The 23,793-nt window shown below is 38.2% G+C and overlaps 1 protein-coding gene across 1 annotated transcript in view; it reads right to left on the bottom strand.

Annotated features, from left to right (window-relative positions):
- Window positions 1–4,155: 4,155 nt before the first annotated feature.
- The window catches only part of OPHN1 (oligophrenin 1), a 684,959-nt gene continuing 665,321 nt past the window's right edge, over window positions 4,156–23,793 (bottom strand). The window contains exon 26 of the mRNA XM_022561083.3: window positions 4,156–23,793. This exon is cut by the window's right edge and continues 45,328 nt beyond it. The gene's annotated coding sequence lies outside the window, so the exon portion shown is untranslated.

Here is a 23,793-nt window from a genome sequence, read left to right as displayed (position 1 = left end):
AAGGTCTAGCCTATCTCAACAGGACTAGAGTTCAACAGTAAGATTTGGTCATCAAGTCTTCCTTTTTTCACACTGCCTCCTAGGCAATTTCCTTCTGGGACCTCATAGGCTGATTGAGGACAGGATTTTAGAGTCTTGTGTCTGGACTCTCTCCTGCCTTCTTCTTTCCTCTCCTCTCCTCTCCTCTCCTCTCCTGTCTCTCACTCTCACTCTCTCCTTCTCACACAACAGAGACATGTTAATACACTCTTGTCTTGAATAGAGATTCCTTCCTTTCTAGGACCATCCCCAAGTATTAGAACAGATGCTAAGATTCTATCTCTCCCTTCCTACTCAATGCTTTAGCCTCCGTATCTTTCCTAACCCCTAAAAATCAATCTTCTAGTAGCAAATATCTGCTCTCTGGGGCTCAGGGAGGCAGCCGGCTAAACTGAGGGCCAAGCTAAACTTTATATTAATGAGGAATAGTCAGCTGGTAGAGGAGCAAATGAATAGAATTAACTATATCATTTTCTAGATGTCTGATCTTAGCTAATTAAGTCACTTAACTTCTCTGGAACTTACTTTCCTTAAATGATATATAGAGAAGAGTGATTTAGCAAAAAGCTCTAAGTAAATGGTTTTCTAACTGTGATCTACATAACTTTGGGCCCATCACACTTCACTTCAACCAGAGCAACTCTGCTGTTATCTGTAGTATAAGGAGGTTCCAACTCAAACTGCATTGGAACAAAGGGATTAACCAGTAAAAAAAGTTTTTAACAATTTACCTAAAGAATTTTTAGGACCAATCTAATCCTAACATGTTTTGATTAGGTGGTAGAAGTTCTCTATAACAACCTTAGAAAAATGAGCACATATGTGGTTGGCTTATCCAAAGGATAAATTTACTATGTGAAGATTTCTGCAAAGCCCAGTCAAGCAACAGCATGAAAATTTGGTAAGGGACATATCTGAGGACGAGTTCATAGCCATTAAATAATCATCCCAAGGGCATAACCTGCCCCTCCCCTTGTGGTATGTGTCCCATAGACACTGAGCTCCTCATAAGTTGTATAATCCTGCCTCACATTGGATAGAGACATTTATGAGTACTTACTATGTATTAGGCTCACAGGTGAGGACAAAGGTGGCATTACAAAAAGTTTTTTGAACTATATGCTGCCTGAAAGGGCTCACTTTATTTTCTTTTTTCGATTTTTTTTCCAGTTCATAGATAGACTTTTAATTCTCACGGCAACACGTTGATGTAGCATATCCTTACTTTACAGGTGTAAAACTAAGGTGAGAGAGGTAAAGTTTGCCTAAAATCACAATTATTCCTTCATCATTTATACAACAGATTCATACAACTTGTAAGTGGTGGATCTGGGACTCAAACCTATTTCTGCCTTACTCAGTAACCCCTTATCATTAGTTGATAAGTCCTCTGGTTTCCACGTGGCTAGGAGATATGCAATACATCCTTTCTTCTCTATTCCCATAGTCATTGTCTTAATTCAGACACAAAATTTATCTTCTGGACTACTGCAATTTCCTATTGCATATGCCAGACAAGAGCTCCTGGCTTCTTGTCTCTTGCCTCTCCGATCCATTCTTCACCTAGCTGCAGTATTCTTTCTAAAACACAAATCTGACCATATTGCTTCCCTTCTTAAACATCTTCAAAACTCCTACTGTCTATAGAATGAAGTCCAAACTGAACATGAAACATGAGGCACTTCATGACACCACACAGTTGCTTAGGGAAAAGCCTTGGATTCATCCTTGCTTTTCCTGTTTCCTTTACTCTCTTTGTCCATCAGTAAATTCTGTCAACAAGGACCTCTAAAACACATCTTGAAACTGTGCACTTTGCTACACATTTACAGCTACCACACTTGGATGAGCCACCATAATCTGTCACTTAGACTGTTACAGTAACCTCCTAACTGCTTCACTGTTGCCTCCCTACACCCAATTCTCCCATGACAGCCATAGTAGTCTTTTTATTCTTTTAATTTTTTTTACATATTTATTGGAGTATAATTGCTTTACAATGGTGTGTTAGTTTCTGCTTTATAACAAAGTGAATCAGTTATACATATACATATGTTCCCATATCTCTTCCCTCTTGCATCTCCCACCCTCCCACCCTCCCAATCCCACCCCTCTAGGTGGTCCAAAGCACCGAGCTGATCTCCTTGTACTATGCGGCTGCTTCCCAATAGCTATCTATTTTACATTTGGTACTGTATATATGTCCATGCCACTCTCTCGCTTTGTCACAGCTTACCCTCCCCTCCCATGTCCTCAAGTCCATTCGCTAGTAGGTCTGTGTCTTTATTCCTGTCTTACCTCTAGGTTATTCATGACATTTCTTTCATTTATCTTAGATTCCATATATATGTGTTAGCTTACGGTATTTGTCTTTCTCTTTCTGACTTACTTCACTCTGTATGACAGACTCTAGGTCCATCCACCTCATTACAAACAGCTCAATTGGTTTCTCTTTATGACTGAGTAATATTCCATTCTATTTATGTGCCACATCTTCTTTATCAATTCAACTGATGATGGACACTTAGGTCGTTTCCATCTCCTGCCTATTGTAAATAGAGCTGCAATGAACATTTTGATACATGACTCTTTTTGAATTATGATTTTCTCAGGGTATATGCCCAATAGTGGGATTGCTGGGTCATATGGTAGTTCTATTTGTAGTTTTTAAAGGAACCTCCATACTGTTCTCCATAGTGGCTTTACCAATTCAAATTCCCACCAGCAGTGCAAGAGTGTTCCCTTTGCTCCACACCCTCTCCAGCATTTATTGTTTCTAGATTTTTTGGTGATGGTCATTCTGACCGGTGTGAGATGATATCTCATTGTAGTTTTGATTTGCATTTCTCTAATGATTAATGATGTTGAGCATTCTTTCATGTGTTTGTTGGCAGTCTGTATATCTTCTTTGGAGAAATGTCTATTTAGGTCTTCTGCCCATTTTTGGATTGGGTTTTTTGTTTATTTGTTATTGAGCTGCATGAGATTCTTGTAAATTTTGGAGATTAATCTTCTGTCAGTTACTTCATTTGCAAATATTTGCTCCAATTCTGAGGGTTGTCTTTTGGTCTTGTTTATGTTTTCCTTTGCTGTGAAAAATCTTTGAAGTTTCATTAGGTCCCATTTGTTTATTTATGTTTTTATTTCCATTTCTCTAGGAGGTGGGTCAAAAGGGATCTTGCTGTGATTTATGTCATAGAGTGTTCTGCCTATGTTTTCCTCTAAGAGTTTGACAGTGCATGGCCTTACATTTAGGTCTTTAATCCATTTTGAGCTTATTTTTGTGTATGGTGTTAGGGAGTGATCTAATCTCATACATTTACACGTACCTGTCCAGTTTTCCCAGCACCACTTATTGAAGAGGCTATCCTTTCTCCACTGTATATTCCTGCCTCCTTTATCAAAGATAAGGTGACCATATGTGCGTGGGTTTATCTCTGGGCTTTCTATCCTGTTCCATTGATCTATATTTCTGTTTTTGTGCCAGTACCATACTGTCTTAATTACTGTAGCTTTGTAGTATAGTCTGAAGTCAGGAAGCCTGATTCCTCCAGCTCCGTTTTACGTTCTCAAGACTGCATTGGCAATTCGGGTTCTTCTGTGTTTCCATACAAATTGTAAAATGTTTTATTCTAGTTCTGAGAAAAATGCCCTTGGTAGTTTGATAGGGATTGCTTTGGGTAGTAGAATCATTTTCAAATATAGACTCTTCCAATCCAAGAACATGGTATATCTCTCCATCTATTTGTATCATCTTTAATTTCTTTCATCAGTGCCTTATAATTTTCTGCATACAGGTCTTTTGTCTCCTTAGGTAGGTTTATTCCTAGATATTTAATCTTTTCATTGCAATGGTAAGTGGGAGTGTTTCCTTGATTTCACTTTCAGATTTTTCATCATTAGTGTATAGGAATTCCAGAGGTTTCTATGCATTAATTTTGTATCCTACTACTTTACCAAATTCATTGATTAGCTGTAGTAGTTTTCTGGTAGCATCTTTAGGATTCTCTATGTATAGTACCATGTAATCTGCAAACAGTGACAGCTTTACTTCTTCTTTTCCAATTTGCATTCCTTTTATTTCCTTTTCTTCTCTCATTCCTGTGGCTAAAACTTCCAAAACTATGTTGAATTAGAGTGGTAAGAGTGGGCAACCTTGTCTTGTTCCTGATCTTAGTCGAAATGCTTTCAGTTTTTCACCATTGAGGACGATGTTGGCTGTGGGTTTGTCATATATGGCCTTTATTATGTTGAGGAAAGTTCCCTCCATGCCTACTTTCTGCAGAGTTTGTATCATAAATGGGTGTTGAATTTTGTCAAAAGCTTTCTCTGCATCTATTGAGATGATCATATGGTTTTTCTCCCTTCAATTTCTTAATATGGTGTATCACGTTGATTGATTTCCATATGTTGAAGGATCCTTGCATTCCTGGAATAAACCCCACTTGATCATGGTGTATGATCCTTTTAATGTGCTGTTGGGTTCTGTTTGCTAGTATTTTGTTGAAGATTTTTCCATCTATGTTCATCAGTGATATTGGTCTGTAGTTTTCTTTCTTTGTGACATCCTTGTCTGGTTTTGGTATCAGGGTGATGGTGGCTTTGTAGAATGAGTTTGGGAGTGTTCCTCCCTCTGCTATGTTTTGGAAGAGTTTGAGAAGGATAGGTGTTAGTTCTTCTCTAAATGTTTGATAGAATTCTCCTGTGAAGCCATCTGGTCCTGGGCTTTTGTTTCTTGGAATATTTTTACTCACAATTTCAATTTCAGTGCTTGTGATTGGTCTGTTCATATTTTCTAATTCTTCCTGATTCAGTCTTGGTAGGTTGTGCATTTCTAAGAATTTGTCCATTTCTTCCAGGTTGTCCATTTTACTGGCATAGAGTTGCTTATAGTAATCTCTCATGATATTTTGTATTTCTGCAGTGTCAGTTGTTATTTCTCCTTTTTCATTTCTAATTCTATTGATTTGAGTCTTCTCCCTTTATATCTTGATAAGTCTGGCTAACGGTTTATCAATTTTGTTTATCTTCTCAAAGAACCAGCTTTTACTTTTATTGATCTTTGCTATCATTTCCTTCATTTCTTTTTTTTCTTTACATATTTGTTGGAGCATAATTGCTTTACAATTGTGTGTTAGTTTCTGCTTTATAACAAAGTGAATCAGTTATACATACACATATGTTCCCATAACTCTTCCCTCTTGCGTCCACCTCCCTCTAACCCTCCCTATCCCTCCCCTCTATGTGATCACATAACACCGAGCTGATCTCCCTGTGCTATGCGGCTGCTTCCCACTAGCTATCTCTTTTAGGTTTGGTAGTGTGTATATGTCCATGCCACTCTCTCGCTATGTCACAGCTTACCCATGCCCCTCCCCATACCCTCAAGTCCATTCTCTTGTAGGTCTGTGTCTTTATTCCTGTTTTAACACTAAGTTCTTCATGACATTTTTTTGTCTTAAATTCCATAAATATATGTTAGCACATGGTATTTGTCTTTCTCTTTCTGACTTACTTCACTCTGTATGACACACTCTGGGTCCATCCACCTCATTACAAATAGCTCAATTTCGTTTCTTTTTATGGCTCAGTAATATTCCATTGTATATACGTGCCACATCTTCTTTATCCATTAATCCGATGATGGACACTTAGGTCGTTTCAATTTCTGGGCTATTGTAAATAGAACTGCAAAGAATATTTTAGTTCATGACTCATTTTGAATTATGGTTTTCACAGGGTATAGGCCCAGTAGTGGGATTGCTGGGTCATATGGTAGTTCTATTTGTAGTTTTTAAAGGAACCTCCATACTGTTCTCCATAGTGGCTGTACCAATTCAAATTCCCACCAGCAGTGCAAGAGTGTTCCCTTTGCTCCACACCCTCTCCAGCATTTATTGTTTCTAGATTTTTTGATGATGGCCATTCTGACTGGTGTGAGATGATATCTCATTGTAGTTTTGATTTGCATTTCTCTAAAGATTAATGATGCTGAGCATTCTTTCATGTATTTGTTGGCAGTCTGTATATCTTCTTTGGAGAAATGTCTATTTCGGTCTTCTGCCCATTTTTGGATTGGGTTGTTTGTTTTTTTATTATTGAGCTGCATGAGCTAATTATAAATTTTGGTGATTAATCCTTTGTCAGTTGCTTCTTTTGCAAATATTTTCTCCCATTGTGAGGGTTGTCTTTTGGTCTTGTTTATGGTTTCCTTTGCTGTGCAAACGCTTTGAAATTTCATTTGGTCCCATTTGTTTTGTTTTTATTTCCATTTCTCTAGGAGGTGGGTCAAATAGGATCTTGCTGTGATTTATGTCATAGAGAGTTCTGCCTATGTTTTCCTCTAAGTGTTTGTTAGTTTCTGGCCTTACATTTAGGTCTTTAATCCATTTTGAGCTTATTTTTGTGTATGGTGTTAGGGAATGGTCTTATCTCATACTTTTCCATGTACCTGTCCAATTTTCCCAGCACCACTTATTGAAGAGGCTGTCCTTTCTCCACTGTACATTCCTGCCTCCTTTATCAAAGATAAGGTGACCATATGTGTGTGAGTTTATCTCTGGGCTCTCTATCCTGTTCCATTGATCTATCTTTCTGTTTTTGTGCCATTACCCTACTGTCTTGATGACTGTAGCTTTGTAGTATTGTCTGAATTCAGGGAGCCTGTTTCCTCCAACTCTTTTTTTCATTCTCAATATTGCTTTGGCTATTCGGGATCTTTTGTGTTTCCATACAAATTGTGAAATATTTTGTTCTAGTTCTGTGAAAAATGCCAGTGGTTGTTTGATAGGGATTGCATTGAATCTGTAGATTGCTTTGGGTAGTAGAGTCATTTTCACAATGTTGATTCTTCCAATGCAAGAACATGGTATATCTCTCCATCTATTTGTATCATCTTTAATTTATTTCATCAGTGTCTTACAATTTTCTGCATACAGGTCTTTTGCCTGCTTAGGCAGGTTTAACCCTAGATATTTTATTATTTTTCATGAAATTGTAAATGGGATTGTTTTCTTGATTTCACTTTCAGATTTTTCATCATTAGTGTATAGTTATGCCAGAGATTTCTGTGCATTAATTTTGTATCCTGCTACTTTACCAAATTCTTTGATTAGCTCTAGTAGTTTTCTGGTAGCATCTTTAGGATTCTCTCTATATAGTAGCATGTCATTTGCAAAGAGTGACAGCTTTACTTCTTCTTTACCGATTTGGATTCCTTTCCTTTTATTTCCTTTTGTTCTCTGATTGCTGTGGCTGAAACTTCCAAAACTGTGTTGAATAAGAGTGGTGTGAGTGTGCAATCTTCTCTTGTTCCTGATCTTAGTGGAAGTGCTTTCAGTGTTTCACCATTGAGGATGATGTTGGTTGTGGGTTTATCATATATGGCCTCTATTATGTTTGGGAAAATTCTCTCTATGCATACTTTCTGCAGGGTTTTTATCATAAATCGTTGTTGAATTTTGTCAAAACTTTCTCTGCATGTATTGGGATTTTCATATGCTTTTTCTCCTTCAGTGTGTTAATATGGTGTATCATGTTGATTGATTTGCATATATTGAACAATCCTTGCATTCCTGGAGTAAACCCCACTTGATCATGGTGTATGATCCTTTTAATGTGCTGTTGGATTCTGTTTGCTAGTATTTTGTTAAGGATTTTTGCATCTATGTTCATCAGTGATATTGGCCTGTAGTTTTCTTTCTTTGTGACATCCTTGTCTGGTTTTGGTGTCAGGGTGATGGTGGCCTCGTAAATTGAGTTTGGGAGTGTTCCTCCCTCTGCTTTTTCATTTATTTCTGATCTGATCTTTATGATTTCTTTCCTTCTGCTAACTTTGGGGATTTTTGTTCTTCTTTCTCTAATTGCTTTAACTGCAGTGTTAGGTTGTTTATTCGAGATGTTTTCTATTTATTAAGGTAGGATTGTATTGTTATAAACTTCACTCTTAGAACTGCTTTTGCTGCATCCCATTGGCTTTGGGTCGTCATGTCTCCATTGTCATATGTTTCTAAGTATTTTTTTATTTCCTCTTTGATTTCATCAATGATCACTTCGTTATTAAGTAGTGTATTGTTTAGCCTCCTTGTGTTTGTAATTTTTACAGATCTTTTCCTGTAATTGGTATCTAGTCTCATAGCATTGTGGTCGGAAAAGGTACTTGATACACTTTCAATTTTCTTAAATTTACCAAGGCTTGATTTGTGACCCAAGATATGATCTATCCTGGAGAATGTTCCATGAGCACTTGAGAAAAAATGTGTATTCTGTTGTTTTTGGATGGAATGTCCTATACATATCAATTAAATCCATCTTGTTGAATGTATCATTTAAAGCTTCTCTTCCCTTCTTTATTTTCATTTTGGATGATCTGTCCATTGGTGAAAGTGGGGTGTTAATGTCCCGTACTATGAAAATGTTACTGTCACTTTCCCCTTTTATGGCTGTTAGTATTTGTCTATGTATTGAGGTGCTCCTGTGTTGCGTGCATAAATATTTACAATTTTATATCTTCTTCTTGGATAAATCCCTTGATCATTATGTAGTGTCCTTCTTTGTCTCTTCTAATAGTCTTTATTTTAAAGTCTATTTTGTCTGATATGTGAATTGCTACTCCAGCTTTGTTTTGGTTTCCATTTGCATGGAATATCTTTTTCCATCCCCTTACTTTCAGTCTGTATGTGTCTCTAGGTCTAAAGTGCGTCTCTTGTAGACACCTTAAATATGGGTCTTGTTTTTGTATCCATTCAGCCAGTCTGTGTCTTTCGGTGGGAACATTTAATCCATTTACACTTAAGGTAATTATTGGTATGTATATTCCTATTCCCATTTTCTTAATTGTTTTGAGTTTGTTATTGTAGCTCTTTTCCTTCTCTTGTGTTTCTTGCCTAGAAAAGTTCCTTTAGAATTTGTTGTAGAGCTGGTTTGGTGGTGCTGAACTCTCTCAGCTTTTGCTTGTCTGTAAATGTTTTAATATCTCCATCAAATCTGAATGAGATCCTTGCTGAGTAGAGTAATGTTGGTTGTAGGTTTTTCTCCTTCATCACTTTAAATATGTCCTGCCAGTCCCTTCTGGCTTGCAGAGTTTCTGCTGAAAGATCAGCTGTTAACCTTAAGGGGATTCCCTTGTTTGTTATTTGCTGTTTTTTTCTTTATATTTAATTTTTGACAGTTTGATTAATATGTGTCTTGGATTGTTTCTCCTTGGATTGATCCTCTATGGGACTCACAATGCGTCTTGGAATTAACTATTTCCTTTCCCATATTAAGGAAGTTTTCAACTATAATCTCTTCAAATATTTTCTCAGTCCCTTTATTTTTCTCTTCTTCTTCTGGAACCCCTATAATTCGAATGTTGCAGCGTTTAATGTTGTCCCAGGGGTCTCTGAGACTCTCTTCAGTTCTTTTCATTCTTTTTTCTTTATTCTGTTCTTCAGGAGTTATTTCCATTATTTTATCTTCCAGGTCACTTATCCGTTCTTCTGCCTCATTTTTTCTGCTATTGATCTCTTCTAGCATATTTATAATTTCATTTATTGTGTTGTTTATCGTTGCTTGTTTCATCTTTATTTCTCCTAGGTCCTTTTAAATGTTTCTTGCATTTTCTCTATTCTATTTCCAAGATTTTGGATCAACTTTACTATCATTATTCTGAATTCTTTTTCAGGTACACTTCCTATCTCCTCTTCATTTGTTAGGTCTGGTGGGTTTTTATCTTGCTCCTTTATCTGCTGTGTGTTGTTCTGTCTTCTCATTTTGCTTATCTTACTGTGTATGGGGTCTTCTTTTTGCAGTCTGCAGGTTCGTATTTCCCGTTGTTTTTGGTGTCTGTCCCCAGTGGCTAAAGCTGGTTCAGTGTGTTATATAAGCTTCCTGGTGGAGGGGACTAGTGCCTGTGTTCTGGTGTATGTGGCTGGATTTTGTCTTTCTGGTGAGCAGGTCCACGTCTGTTGGTTTGTTTTGTGGTGTCTGTGGACTTATGATTTTTGGCAGCCTCTCTGCTAATGGGTGGGGTTGTGTTCCTGTCTTACTAGTTGTTTGGCATAGGGTGTCCAGCACTGTAGCTTGCTGGTCATTGAGTGAAGCTCGGTGCTGATGTTGAGGTGGAGATCTCTGGGAGATTTTCGCTGTTTGATATTATGTGGAGCTGGGAGGTCTCTTGTGGACCAGTGTCCTGAAGTTGGCTCTCCCACCTCAGAGACACAGCACTGACTCCTGGCTGTAGCACAAAGATACTTTCATCCACATCACTCAGAATAAAAGGGAGAAAAATGAGAAAGAAAGAAAGAAAAAAGAATGAAAGAAAGAAAGAAGGAAGGAAGGAAAGAAGAAAGAAAGAGAAATAAGATAAAATAATGTAAATAAAATATAGTTATTAAAATAAAAATAATTATTAAGAAAAAAAAGTTTTTAAAGAAAAGAAAAAAAGACAAAAAACGGATGGATAGAACCCTAGGACTAATGTTGAAAGCAAAGCTATACGGACAAAATCTCACAGAGAATCATACACGTACACACTCACAAAAAGAGGAAAAGGGGAAAAAATAATAAATCTTGCTCTCAAAGTCCACCTCCTCTATTTGGGATGATTCGTTGTCTATTCATGTATTCCACAGCTGCAGGGTACATCAAGTTGATTGTGGATCTTTAACCCGCTGCTTCTGAGGCTGCTGGGAGAAATTTCCCTTTCTCTTTTTTGTTCGCACAGCTCCTGGGGCTCAGCTTTGGTTTGGCTCAGCTTTGGCCCTGCCTCTGTGTGTAGGTCGCTGGAGGGCGTCTGTTCTTCACTCAGACAGGATGGGGTTAAAGAAGCAGCTGCTTCAGGGACTCTGACTCACTCAGGCCAGGGGGCGTGAGGGGTACGGATGTGGGGTGAGCCTGCGGCGGCAGAGGCAGGCAGGACGTTGCACCAGCCTGAGGTGCTGTGCGTTCTCCCGGGGAAGTTGTCCCCGGATCCCGGGACCCTGGCAGTGGCAGGCTGCACAGCGTCCCTGGAAGGGAGGTGTGGATAGTGACCTGTGCTCTCACAGAGGCTTCTTGGTGGCAGCAGCAGCAGCCTTAGCGTCTCATGCTCATCTCTGGGGTCCACGCTGTTAGCCGCGGCTCGCGCCCGTCTCTGGAGCTCCTTTAAACAGTGCTCTTAATCCCCTCTCCTCGCGCACCAGGAAACAATGAGGCAAGAAAAGGTCTCTTGCCTCTTAGGCAGCTCCAGGCTTTTCCCCAGACTCCCTCCCGGCTAGCCGTGGTGCACTAACCCCCTGCAGGCTCTGTTCACGCCACCAACCCCAGTCCTCTCCCTGCGCTCCGACCGAAGCCCGAGCCTCAGCTGCCAGCCCCGCCCACCCTCGCGCGTGAGCAGACAAGCCCCTTGGGCTTGTGAGTGCTGCTCGGCACGGATCCTCTGTGCGGGAATCTCTCTGCTTTGCCCTCCGCACGCCTGTTGCTGTGTTCTCCTCCGTGGCTCTGAAGCTTTCCCCCTCTGCCACCCACAGTCTGCATCCGAGAATGTGCTTCCTAATCTGTGGAAACTTTTCGTCTTTCACAGCTCCCTCCCACTGGTGCAGGTCCCGTCCCTATTCTTTTGTCTCTGTTTATTCTTTTTTCTTTTGACCTATTCAGGTACGTGGGAAGTTTCTTGCCTTTTGGCAGGTCTGAGGTTTTCTGCCAGCGTTCAGTATGTGTTCTGTAGGAGTTGATCCACGTGTAGATGTATTTCTGGTGTATATGTGGGGAGGAAGGTGATCTCTGTATCTTACCCTTCCACCATCTTCCCCCAAAGATCCATAGTAGTCTTTTTAAAATCTAAATCAGACCATGGTATTCATCTGCTCTGTACCTCCAATGATTTACTATCTTATTCAAAGAAAATGATATCTAAGACTCTAAATAATCTGCTCCTACCCCCTGCTAACCCTTTGCCCTACTATCTCTCTTTGCTGCTCCTCAAACATACCAAGTTCATTCCCATCTTAGTGTTTTCCCTAAGAAGTTTCCTCTGCCCAGAATGCTCTTCCTTCTTAGTGTCTCATGCCTGGTTTCTTCTCATGATTTAGGTCTCAGCTTAAATGTCATCTCCTCAGAGAGGCCTTCCTGGGCCACTCAAGTCAAGATCCACCCAGTCAGTCTATCATATCACCTAATCTTATTCTTTGCACAGCACTCATAACTATCTGTTATTTTCTTGTTTGTTTATTGTTTTTCTTCTTAAACTAGACTTTAAGCTCCATGAGATTGAGGACTTTGCCTGTCTTGCTCACTACTTTATTCCTAGTGCTCACAATAGTGTATGGAACACAATAAATACTCTGTAAATATTTGTGGAATGGATAAATTATCCTTTCCTACATCTCCAATTTCTCCTCTTATTATTTCCTTTCCCACCCTGCTCTCAGTTTTGTGAAAATTACATAAACTTCTATGTTCTTTTTTGCCTTTGCCTCTTCTTTCTAGGATTCCCTAAGACTGAATCACCCTCCTGATAAGTTCCTAGTTATCATTTAAGACTCACTTCAGATATTACTTCCTCTGAGAAGCCTTTTTCTGATCCCTCCAGGAAGAATACAGACTTTCCCTCTGTGTTGCTAGGGTGTCTCGTCCATATAGTCATTATGTGATGTTTTTATTTAATTTACTATAATCAGTTTACTGTCTGTCTCTCCCCTGAAGCCATTTCCAGCACTTTGTATAATGATTGGTGTTTAATGAGTATTTACTAAATTTATAAATGATGGCAAAGCCAAAGCCTTCCAAACTCTACCAGACCACCTCTTTAGCCTTCTTGAACTACTGAAGAGACAGCATGGGTACAGCATATTGAATCCAAAAGGTTTGGCTGTTGGAGTTGATAGTCTTTTCTATGTTTCTTACTAATTTCATGGCATTGAATGAGTTATTCACCTCTATAAGACTCATGATCTTCATTTGTAAAGTGGGCTAACAAGGATGACAAACAGTCTTGGTTTACCTGACACTGAGGGGTTTCCTGGACACAGGAATTTCAGAGCTAAAACAATATAAATCGCAGGCACACAAGAAGAGTTAGTTATCCTAACTAACACCTACCTTGTTGTGTTGCAATGGAACTTAGAAATAACATATGTAAAGCCCTTAGTACCTCTGAGTGTTTTCTGGTCTTTCTGACAACCATCTCTACCCCTCCCTTTATTGATCTAACTGCAAATCCTGATCATCCCCTGGATTTCTCAGGACTTCCCTTTCCTATCTGACACCCTCAGACCCAATGAAAGAAGTATAGCTTCATTTTTAAGACTTTGGGGGCTAGTATAACACAGACCTGTGTTTGATGACTAAATATGCCTATTAACTTTGATCTTAGAAACTTACATAATGTCTCTGAACATTGGTATGCTCAAGCATTGAATAGTGAAGATAAGAGTACTTATGTAGAGGAAAAGTTTCCACTCTTGTCTTATCCCTCTGCCCCCTCTCTTCCGCAAAGAGGAGGTAATGCTAATATCAGTGAAAGAAGCCTATGATATTGATTGGGTCATATTCACTAGTGGGAGTTGTTGTTATACATAAAAAGGTCATATGCATTTCTATGTAGTCTCATCTTTCTCCTCCATTCCATTCAAGCCTGCTTTTATAGGGCAAAATTAGCCTTAAGTGTGCACATATCTTTGTTTTCATCATTGTTATTATCTCTCTGTCATTGTGGTCTCAGTTTTACACAAGCCCTCCTCTCCACATACCCACAAAACACACAGTTTCATCTCCCTTGCAACTGAATGAGTCAGAGGATTCAGGACAAGCCCTTAGCAGATGTATTTGTTTCCTCTTAACTTCCCAATTTCATGCAAATGGTCAGAGGTGATAAAGTCTGAAGATTCTTATTTTGGGCCCCAGATGCTCTCAGACAGGTTCCTAATTGTCCCAGGATTCCAAAAGATATATGCAAAATGTCCTGGGTCTAAGATCCCAGCCTCCGGGAGTGTGTTCTTTCCAGAGTAATGGGCTCAGGACACTCACTCATTTGAGACCTGATAGTCTGTGTTGGGTTTACAAATATCTGCCTTTTACAGGTATAGAAAGGAGCACTGAGTTAACTTCACAACTGACATCACCACTCCTGCATAACTGCAGATCTTTCCAGATCCCTAACATCTGAGCCATCGGATAGCTCCATCTTTAAGCTCAATCCTACCCAGTTTCCCAAGTTCCCACCTCAGGCTGGGATCTTCTGGCACAATAGTTGACACTGGGCTCCTACATAGTCCCCAAATACTAACCTCCAGCTAGATCTGGAGCCCCTGGGATATCTCCCAAAGCCAGTCATGGGTGCCTACATCAGACTCTTCCCTTTTTCTCAATTTAGTGGATCTGTGGGCTCTGTCTTCTGCTTTTATCCTTACTATGAATTTCTACCTACTCATTTTTACTTGTATTTCAACATATCCCCTGAAAAAATAACCCAGCTTAGTGACTATTTTAGCTTTGGAGTTAAGTAGGTTCAACAACCCACTTGCTATGCCTCAGTCAATCAATAAAAACATCAATGGGCATTGTTCCCAACTCCTTTGTGCATGATTTTATCATACCAGCCCTGATTTTCCAGCTCCAAACCTTGTCTCTCGTGTATACTTTCAGTTTGGGAACACTTCTGGCTTTCTGGACTTTGGTTTTCCCACACAAAGTTTTATTCTGCTTTTGACTTGGTTTTGGCATTCCTGTTACCTCAAAAGAAATCACAATTTAACTGGGAAGTTTGGACAGCCCAGAACTTAACATATATACTACTATGGTCTTAGCAGGGCACAGGACACAGGAAAGAGAACCATCTCCTCCCTGGCTCTAGATTCTATTTTTCTATTAATGCAGCTTAGGTTGGCATTGGCCCTTTTGATAACCTTGCCCACAGAACACTCAATGAACTTATAAGTTAAAGAAACTATAACTATAGTCAAAGAAAACTCGTAAGTTTCTTTCAAATCTGCTACTACTAATCCAAGTCTTACCCATCTTGGTCTTTGAGCAATTGATTATTTGAATTTAAATGATGTTCTTTACATTTCTATTAAATGTAATTTAGTTTCATCCCATTGCTCCTCTTTATTAACAAAGTTGGGAGATTAAGAGTTCTAGTCCACCCTTTAAAAGCCCTAACTATAGTTCAGAGGGGACTATTGGTGGAGTCTCATTCACTCAGCACTGGCAACGTCTGGCATGCTTGAAGGTTAAGACAAACTTAATTATGAACTTGCTACCTGCCAAGGGTCATGATGCCATCCTGATAGTGGTGGAAACCTTATCCTAATTATTCTTTTTAGCTCCTGCTTTAGACTCCCATCTGCTTGTGCCAGCACCATTCTATTCTTCTAAAAAATGATCTAATTCTTAATACATATCCGAGTGTTTGTGATTTCTCTTCACACACACTCATCCCTACCATTTCTTGTTCCACCTGTCCACAGCTCATCATGTGGAAATTGACAGCTAGCTGCACTGTGATGAATATTTGTTACAGCTCCTACAGACATAATAATGAATTCATCTATTTTCCCACTGAAGAATTTGCTTAGGGTAGCTGTCTATTCTCTTTTAACCAAAATTCCTTCTTCAGTGCCACCATGGAGATTCATTATTTAGGATTGTGTAAAGTTTTCAGAAGCCCTCAATCTTGTAGATCTCAGATTTAAATATCCAACTGATTCATCCCATCTTCAATCACTTCCTCTTTTGCCTAGCCTAACAAGGACTTTGCTTTTTACTCCATATTGGCACACCCAGCCCAATAAATATAATATGAGACACTGGACCATGTTGTGGAAGGACTTCTGGACTTCTGTGAGCATCATTAGGCTGTGCCAAATCTCCAGTTCATTGGATATGAGTAGGAGAGTGAAGCTGCCAATTACCATCTCCATAACTCCAAGACAAACGTTTAAAGTTCCTAGTAGGCAAATTTAATGACACCCCAAACATGATCCTCCAAAGGAATGGAGTGAGAGTGAAGGGTAGGAGGGGAAAGTGTCTTTTTTCCCTGAGCCCTTTAATCTGAGACAACCTACCTATACATCATATACACCTATCAGGTCATAAAGCAAAGAATCACCCCTTTGGTTCTAAGGAATCATTCAATTCCTAGTAGTGTCTCCTCTCTACTGCTTCTTACTTGGTTCCATATTTTGATAACTCCAGCACCTGCTCTGGCCCTCTTCACCAGTGGCAATCAATTTCTGCAACCTAAGAAACCATATTTCCTGCCAGGCTAGTTCCCTTTTAATTTTCAGATGGATTGGGTTGTAAGGGTTTAACTTTAGATAAGTTATGTTGGGGTATGGCCACTTATAAAGTGACCAGTGATCTGTATAATCGACTGGACTTCTGAATCTTCCCTAACTCACATTCCCCGGTACAGTATAGCAGTGGCTATATAACCCTAGAGTCAGAAAGAGCTGAGTTAAAAATATGTCTCTGCCACTAACAAGCTGTATGCCTATGAGCAAGTGACAACTTCTCTGAGCCTCAGCTTACTCATATATAAAATGTGAATATTAAGGGAAAAACAAAGTTGAACAAGTATCATTGATATGTATTTAAGCCTTCCTTCCCCTAGTGCTAACTGCTTGACAGCTTCTCTATACTTAATATCTGTGACTAGGTCCAGCAACTCTTGTTCTACCCCAGGAGGCTGGTCTTGAACAGATACTGGCTCATTGCAGCCCACCCACTTCCTTCCCACCAATCAGGTTTGTGAATGCTGAGTTCTGAGGACAATAGCCCTTAGTTACATCCAGGGACCAGAAGGTTGTCTCCTCACTCTCCCAATAAGACCAACGAGGTCGGTCATATTTCACACAAGATGTGAAGAAATGTAAGATGACTATTTCTATCATCTAGCTGACAATCATTTTTCTAGTCTGTATGTATTTGTATGTCTAAATACTGAGAGGCCCCGTGGCACACTAGGAAGACAGTAGAGACTTTAGGGTAAGAAAGTCCTGGATCAAAATCCTGACTATATCACTTACTAGCTATAGGAAATTAGGCAAGTTTAGTTCTTTGAGCTTTAGTTTCCTCTAATATAAGAATCAAATGACCTAGAACATGGTATGTTCTCAATAAATACTAGTTCTCCCATCACCCTTTCTCCTTCTGTTTCATGGAGAAAGAGGTTGACCTTAACCGCAGGCACAGGGTGATGGTAGGGTGGTTGATGAACTTTCCCTCAGAGATATAAAAAGAAAGGGTTAGAACGCAAAAAGGCCACCATGAGTATTGCAAAGGAGTCAGGGAGAGTAAAGCAGAGCTCCCAGTTAAAACAAGGTAATTAGATTCTTGAAGTTGTGGCCCTCTTTGCATAGTTTCCTTCTGGTTTCTTTGCAGTGTTTCTTCTTTCCTCACCTCATGATGTTCTCCCATGCTGACCCTCTGTTTCCCAACTGCTCACCCACACACTTGGAATGAATAACTGTAAAATCCTACAACCACAAAGGTCTTCTCTAAGGGAGAGCAGCAAAGGAGGGGGAGGCTCACTACACTGACGACTCTGTGGGGAGTGGTGTCTCGAGGGACAGAGTGGTAGGGGCAGTTTAGAGGAGAGAAAATCAAGCCAAGTACTTAGGGCCTGTGGGAAGGAAGAGAAATGGAACTTGGTGGCTGAGGGCAGTCAATGTGATTCAGAATACCTTGTGTCCTCCCTACTTGCATCCTGTGACCACAGAGAAACAGATCAAAAGATACACCTTTCTTTGGCCTAAAAACATGGCTTAAGCATATCTGTGCATATTGGTGATGCAAAGCCACTCCACAACACATCTCATCCTTTTTGTTGTCCTCCTGATAACTCAGCCAATTCCAATTGCTGCTTCAATTCAATTCAGAAAGTTTTAATTCCCAATCTCTCTCAGGTAAAATGACACCTGTAGAAGGCAGCACTGTTTAGTGAAAAGAGAATTATTGGCTTTTGAATAATAGGATTTCAGTTTAAGTCTAAATTCTGTTACTTACTAGATGCATGACCTTGGGCCAGACATTAAGCTTCCATTTCTAGGTTTATAGAATTGGAATTACAGTACATTACTCATGGGTTGTTGTGAGGACCAAATGAAATGGGACTTATAAAGCTTTTGGCAAATAATGACTGACTGAATAAATACATATTTATCTCTCCATCACAGACAAGAGTTGGGGAACTTTTAGGTACAGACAATTGTAGTTTATGATTCAGTCAGTTGAGCCTTGTGCTTAAGGCAGAGCATCTGCAGCCACCATGCCTGACCATGAATTCAAACCCTGCTGCTTACTAGTTGTTTTCAACTCTAAAATGGGGATAATAATTATAATGATAATACTAGTATCTATCCAATATAAGACAAATAAATTAATATGTATAAATGCTTAGAATGATAACAAACACATAGTGAGTGCTCAATAATTGCTACTATTCTCATTCGCCATATATACTTATGGAGTTTTTAATGGAATATAGACTCCATAAGTATAGGGAATTTTGGTCTGCTTTATTCACTGCTGTTTTTCAGCACCTGAACAGTGCCTGGAACACAGTAGGTGCTTAGTATGTATTTGTTGAATGAATAAATGAATCATATTTATCTACTTTCCTCACCCACACAAATCTGGTGACTGAGCATTAGTATTTGGCAAAACTAGTGATATGACAGTTCAGAACAACAGAAGGCAGCTTAGTTCCTAGCCCTTCTCCCACATCTAGCCCAACCTACACACAGCTGTCAACATCCCTGCACTAGATCCTCTTGTTGACAAGGCAGATGTCCTGTAGTCTTGGTATCAGGACATTTCAAAAGGAAAGCTACTGTGTTTCCTTTTCTCTGGATATTGGGATCTAGGATAAACTGGCAGGCTAGAGCTCTGTCCTAGACATGTCAATTATGATATCTGTCACACACACACATAGTGTTTTCTAAAGGAAGATGCCCTTCCAAAGTCCTATTAGGTATCCATGCTTTGGATCACATAATGTGCCCCCTCCCCACCTAAGCCATAACTAATTGAACTGAGGTGGCCACCTAACTAAGGGAAGACAATCTATACATAGGCTAGCCAAAGATGAGGCATTATAGATGTAATCTGGCATCAAAAAATGACCTAAGCCAACTAAGTTCTCTCACAAGAATTTGAATTAGGATGTCCCAAGAGAAAAAAATCAGTTAGCAACAGGAACTAAAGCTGAAAGATCATGATGAAGAAAGCCTGGATGAACCATGAAGGGCTATATGACAAGCTAACTGCAAGCCCAAGGTAGGAGAGAGTAGAGTATATTAGGAAGCAAAAGTTAGCAGTAAAGAAAAGATATAGAGAAAAGAATGGAGCAGACACTGGGTCATATTCATAGCTGCATATAGCAGACCATAGAATCTAGTATGTCTATCTAGAATGACAAAAACCTGGATAAAAAAAATTCTATTTGAGTGCAACAGAGAACTATTGAGGCAACAAGAACTAGGGGGGGATAACAATACAGAGATAATTTTACCTTAAAGAGGTGAGCAAAATTCTATATCCACTTTTACCTTGGTTGTATTTGCTTATTCTGGGCATGGGTGAAAAGCTTGCAATCCAGTATTGTCAGTAGTGTGGGCTGCTGCTGGGGGATGTAGAAACTAGCAGAGTTTTTGGTGGAGGCTGAGAGACCTCAAATGTATGGCCTGTATCCCCTCATATAACTGATAAATACTAGGGATACTTGGGGCAGGAGGCAAAATCCTATGATATCCTAAAATGTAAAGCACTGAGTTATGGCACTAACATTAACCAAAAATTATAGTTAAGGATCCACTAGAAGAGTGTCCATACAAATTACACCAGGCACTGAGTTGAAAGCCCTTGAAGTCCTACAGCAAACCCTATGAATACTGAGCCTTACCAGGAGAAGTGCAACCCATAGGTAACATAGCATAGTTTTTGATTGGATTAAGGTCATCAGGCATAATGCTATCTATCTACCCAGTAGTGTGAAGGCTGAAGCTTTTCTAAAGGAAGATAATCCCAACTTGACTTTCAACAATATTTTTATACCATATCTGGCATTCACTATAAAAGAATTGTGTTGAGGTAAAACAAAGGACCACATGACTAAAAGTGGAGAGAATAGACATTAAAAATATGCCCAAAGATGGTCCAAGTATTAGAGTTAACTGACAAGAACACTAAAATGATTACAATTATTAAGTTCAAGAAAAGAGAGGAGTAGGTGAATAAAATAGATAAAAGGAGAATTTCCTCAGATATTTGAAATTCATAAAAAGAGTCACAAGGAAATTTTAAAACTGCAAAATGTAATACCTAAATATAAGAATTAATTTGACAAGTTTAACTGAGCATCACTTGTACATGTGAAAGCAGGATATCCATGTGTAAAAGAAGACTTCACTATAAGATCCATTTTTCTCTTGCTGCTCTTAACATTCTCTTCTTGGTTTTTGCTTTCAGCATTTTTAATATGATATGTCTATTTGTGGGTATCTTTATGTTTATCCTACTTGGAATAGTTGAGCTTCCTGGATGTGTAGGGAATCTCAGTAAGGTTAGCAGCTGACTTTTCATCAAAAAAAAAATAGAAGCCAAAATGCAGTGGGATAACACGTTCAAAGTACAAATGGGGAAAAAAAGTCAGTCAAGAAACCTACCCCAGCAAAACTACTCTTTCAAACTGAAGGCAAAATAAAGGCATTCCCAGATAAACAAAAACTGAGAATTTGTTTCTAACAATCTGGCTTTCAAAAATTACTGAAGCAAGTTCTTTAGTCTGAAAGTGAGTGACCCCAGATAGTAATTCAAATTCATATAAAAAATGAAAAGCTCTAGTAAAGGAAACTTTGTAATTATAAAAGAGGATATAAATACATATCATTTCCTCTTCCTTTCCTTTACTGATTTAGGAAACAATTGTATAAAATAATATGTATATAATGTATTTTGGGGGCCTATAACATGAAGAAATGTAACATATTTGCCAATTGCAGCACAAAGAAGGTTGGGTGTGGAGAAAAAGGTGTATTTTACTAATTAAATGAGTCTATATGGCAAATCAAACACAAAAGAATAAATTAAGGGAATGAAAAATAATAAATAAGAAGGTTAACATAAGAAAGATAAAAATATATTCTTATTCTCCTTTCTTCTTTCAATTTATTTAAAAGACATAAAATTATATAAAGCAATAATTGTTACAATGTATTATTGAATTTGCAACATTTATAGATGTGATATGTATTACAATAATACCATAAAAGAGGGAGAATGGGGAATAGACATATATGTGTATATTTCTATATTACATTAGAATGAAGAAAATCTGAAGCTGATTCTGATCAGTATAAATGTATATGTTAAGCTCTACAGTAACCACTAGGGAAATAATTCAAAAATATATAATAAAAGTATCATTAAAGAAATTAAAATGATACATTAGAAAATATTCACTTAATTCAAAAGAAAGCAGTAAAGGAGGAATAGAGAAAGAAAAAAAGATATGTGACACAGAAACAACAAGTAAAATGGCAGATGTAAATCCAGGTATATTAATAATAATATTAAATGTGAATGGATTAAATAATCCATTCAAAATACTAAAATTATTAGAATGGATTAAGAAAAGATCCAACTATATGCATTCTACAGGAGAAATACTACAGATTTAAAAAATGAAATACAGTGAAGGTCAAAGAATGGAAAAAGAAATATCACACAAACAGCAACCACAAGAAAACTGAAGTGACTACACTAATACCAGACAAAACAGACTTTAAAACAAAGTGTTAAAGACATAAAGGAGGACATTTTATAATGATAAAAGGGTTAATCCATCAAGAATATATAATAATTATAAGTATATATGCATCTAACAATAGAACACTAAAATGCATGTAGCAAAAACTGATAGAAATTAAGTGAAAAATATACAATTCCACAATAATAATTGGAGATTTCAATACTTCATTTTCAATAATGGATAGAACAACTAGGCAGAAGATCAACAAGTGAATAGAAGACTTGAATAATACCATAAACCATTTGAGGGAAATTTATAGCTGTAAATGCCTATATTAAGAAAGAAAAATGATTTCAAATCAATAACCTAATTTTCCACAATAAGACACTGGAAAGAAAAATAATGGTAAAAATTAAACCTAAAGCAAGATGGACCAAATAATACAGATTAAAAAAGAAATTTATGAAATAGAACATGCAAAAATAATAGAGAAAATTAATGGAATCAAAATCTGGTTCTTTGGAAAAAAAATCAACAAAATTGACAAAACTTTAGTTAAATTGACCCCCAAAAAAGTGAGAAGACTCAAATTACTGGAACCAGCTATGAAAGACAGGTTACTAATTGTCTTACAGAAATTAAAAGTAGGAATGCTATGAAAAATTGTGTGCTGATAAATTAGAAAACAAATGAAATGGATAAATTCTTAGGAAGACACAAACTAGCAACATTCATTCAAGAAGAGATAGAAATCATGAATAGACCTATAATAAGTAAAGAAGTTGAATTGGTAATCAAAAAATTACCTACAAAGGAAAGCCCAGGCCCAGATACCTTAACCATTCAGTTCTATCAAAAGTTGAAAAATAATACATATAAATTTCCAGAAAATAGATGTGGTGGGAACATTTTCCAACTAATTCTGTGAGGCCACTAGTACCCTGATACCAAAAGCAAACAAATCACAAGATAAGAAAACTAAGATCACTATATCCTTCAAATATAAATGCGAAAATACTAAAAATCCAAATCCAGAAACATTAAAAACCTATACAATATGACCAAATGGGATTTATCTCAGGAATGCAAGGTTGGTTCAACATCCCCCCAAAATCAATTAATGTAACATACCATATCAATAGAATAATAAACAAAAACCACATTATCATCTCCATATATACAGCTAAAACATTTGACAAAGTCTGTCACCTTATCATGGTAGAAACACTCAATAAACTAGGAATATAAAGGAACATCCTCAGCTAGAAAAAAATGCATCTCTGAAAATTTCACAGCTCCTCTCTCTCTCTCTCTCATTCTTTCCATCTCTCCTTTATCTCCAGACTTTCTCTCCACTTATTCCTTTCCCTCAGCCTATAAACAAAATCAAGTGCCTTCCATTCCTTTACACACAAAAGTCATGTCAATCCTCTGCTCAGAAACGTGAATGGCTTCTAAACTCTTTGAGGAGAAAAGCCAAAGTCATTAAAATGTCCATAGAAACTCTGACCTCATCTCTTACTATTTTCCCCCTCACTGTGCTCCAACCACACTGGCATGCTTTCTCTTCCTCACTACATGTGTGTCCTCCTCAGAGCCCAGGTTCCTTCTGCCTGGAATCATGTTTAATATACATGTCTCACTCTTTCAATTTCTTCACATCTCTTCTCAAATGTAGCCTTGTCAAATAGGCCATCCTTGACTACCTTGTTTAACATAGTACCCCAACCTTATCACTCTCTTTTCTCCTTACCCAGCATTATTTTTCTCCCTATCTCCACCACTAGAATTTGGGCTCCATGAAAATGGGAACTTTGGGGTGTTTTTATTTGTTTTTCTTTAACCTCTGTGTGCCAACTCATTGAATAATACTTGACACTGATCAAGAAAAAAATGCCCCTTATGTCCATAACTGATCTCGTATTCACAATTCAACCTCAATATTATTACAAGCTGGTCAGACACTCACAGCCAGGCCATTTTGTTCACCTGTTGGATATAAACAATCTTATCGGATACCATCCCACACAAGATTACTCTGA

This window comes from Delphinapterus leucas, chromosome X, assembly GCF_059928025.1.
Source record: "Delphinapterus leucas isolate spDelLeu-1000000601 "Yukka" chromosome X, BTC_Dleu_Yukka2, whole genome shotgun sequence".
Taxonomy (NCBI): Eukaryota; Metazoa; Chordata; class Mammalia; order Artiodactyla; family Monodontidae; genus Delphinapterus; species Delphinapterus leucas.
The sequence above is the reverse complement of the archived record's forward strand: the minus strand, read 5'-3'. Positions and strand labels throughout refer to the sequence as shown.